The sequence below is a fragment of the Arachis hypogaea genome, chromosome 12 (genome assembly GCF_003086295.3).
Source record: "Arachis hypogaea cultivar Tifrunner chromosome 12, arahy.Tifrunner.gnm2.J5K5, whole genome shotgun sequence".
In the NCBI taxonomy this organism is placed as follows: domain Eukaryota; kingdom Viridiplantae; phylum Streptophyta; class Magnoliopsida; order Fabales; family Fabaceae; genus Arachis; species Arachis hypogaea.
The window spans coordinates 2,414,720-2,416,506 of record NC_092047.1 but is presented as its reverse complement, the minus strand read 5'-3'; positions in this window follow the sequence as shown (position 1 = coordinate 2,416,506).

Here is a 1,787-nt window from a genome sequence, read left to right as displayed (position 1 = left end):
GTAGCAATCCCACGCGAAGGGAGGTTGAATCTTAGCCCATTTTTTGCTGAATATTAATTTCTGAACTTTCAAGGAACTTCTGGAGATATTTTTGCTTTTTGTCTCGTGTCGAGTTAAGAGACACTTTTGTTTTGTCTCGTGGCGAGTTGAGAGATATTTTTGTTTTTATCTCCTGATGAACAGAAACAGAGAAAGGAGTAGGGAAGAAGAATTAACACCAGATATATCCTGGTTCAGCCACTAGGTATAATGTGGCCTACATCTAGTCTCCATCACAACAATGATGGAATTTTACTATGTTTTCCATAACATTATACAAACACCAATTTCTCCTTAGGAACTACCCATTCCTATAAGGGACAAATCCAGATTCTTCACCCAATCTAAACTTGACTAGGTCTCAAAACCTAGCTTTCAACCGCAAAGTGCTAACCCAACTTGCAAGAGAATTCCCTCAGAATCATGACACACAACAGAAAGATCTACAAAGAAACTCTGAGACATCTATGACTTTTTCTCTAATTTTGATCACTGCCTTTTTTCTCTCACTGGTTTTTTCTTACAAACCTCACCATGTTTGCTTTTTAACCATGAGACTCAGACAGACAAAACTAAGAAAAAGAAAACAAATAAGTACATGAGTTTTGTAACAGCCTAGACCATCCGCTAGCACGATATTGTCCGCTTTGGCACACAAGGCCTCACAGTTTTGCCTTTGACGATAGGGATGATAGCCAAAGCCCCCCACACTCACTCGTCAAAATGCGTCATGCTAGGGAGAGGTATCCACACCCTTATAAGGCATGCTTCGTTCCCCTCTCCAACCGATGTGGGACCTTACAATCCACCCTCCTAAGGGAGTCCAGTGCCCTCGCTGGCACATCGATCCGAGCTCCGGCTCTGATACCATCTGTAAAAGCCCAGACCACCCGCTAGCACCATATTGTCTGCTTTGGCACACAAGGCCTCACGGTTTTGCCTTTGATGATAGGGATGATAGCCAAAGCCCCCACACTCACTCGTCAAAACGCGTCATTATAGGGAGAGGTATCCACACTCTTATAAGGCATGCTTTGTTCCCCTCCCCAACCGATGTGGGACCTTACAAGTTTCACAAGAAGCTCTTGTGCTATCTCTACTATCCAGTATGAATGAAAGTCACAAATGATCCAATTTGGTAGCAATTTAGACACAAATTCCTTAACTGGATTTTGCATCTGATCCCATGCCAACTTCAGGTACTGAATCTTGTCAAATGGGATGTCCATAGTGGCCTCACCACCAGAGAGTTGTGATGAGTCTAATGATGATGGAAATGGAATTTCCACCAAATGCAAAAAATGAGATAAATCTGAAGGTGGCTTTGGAAGCCTTTGAATGTTCTTTGGTGTTGAAATGAAGGAGACATGAATTCCTGATTTGGCTATGGATATGGAGAGTTGGAAAAATGGAATCAAAGGACCAAATGCAGACCATGGAAGCATCACTACATGTTGAGTTGTATTCTTAGCCATTTTTTCCCCTCTTTCTTTTCTTGTGTAAGCATCTTACAAGTTTTGCTACATATGTATTTATTTATGTATATAGATAAACTACAATGAGACCCGCGCGATGCGTGGGACGGTAAATTAATGATAATATATAATAAATATTAGAAATTGCTATGTTTTGTAGAATTAAATTAAATATGTGTAAATTAAAGTTAAATTTGAAAGGTGTTTAATTTAAAATAATTTGTAGTACAAAAGATTTGGATGTTGGAATTGTACAAAGTGACATTTTTATTT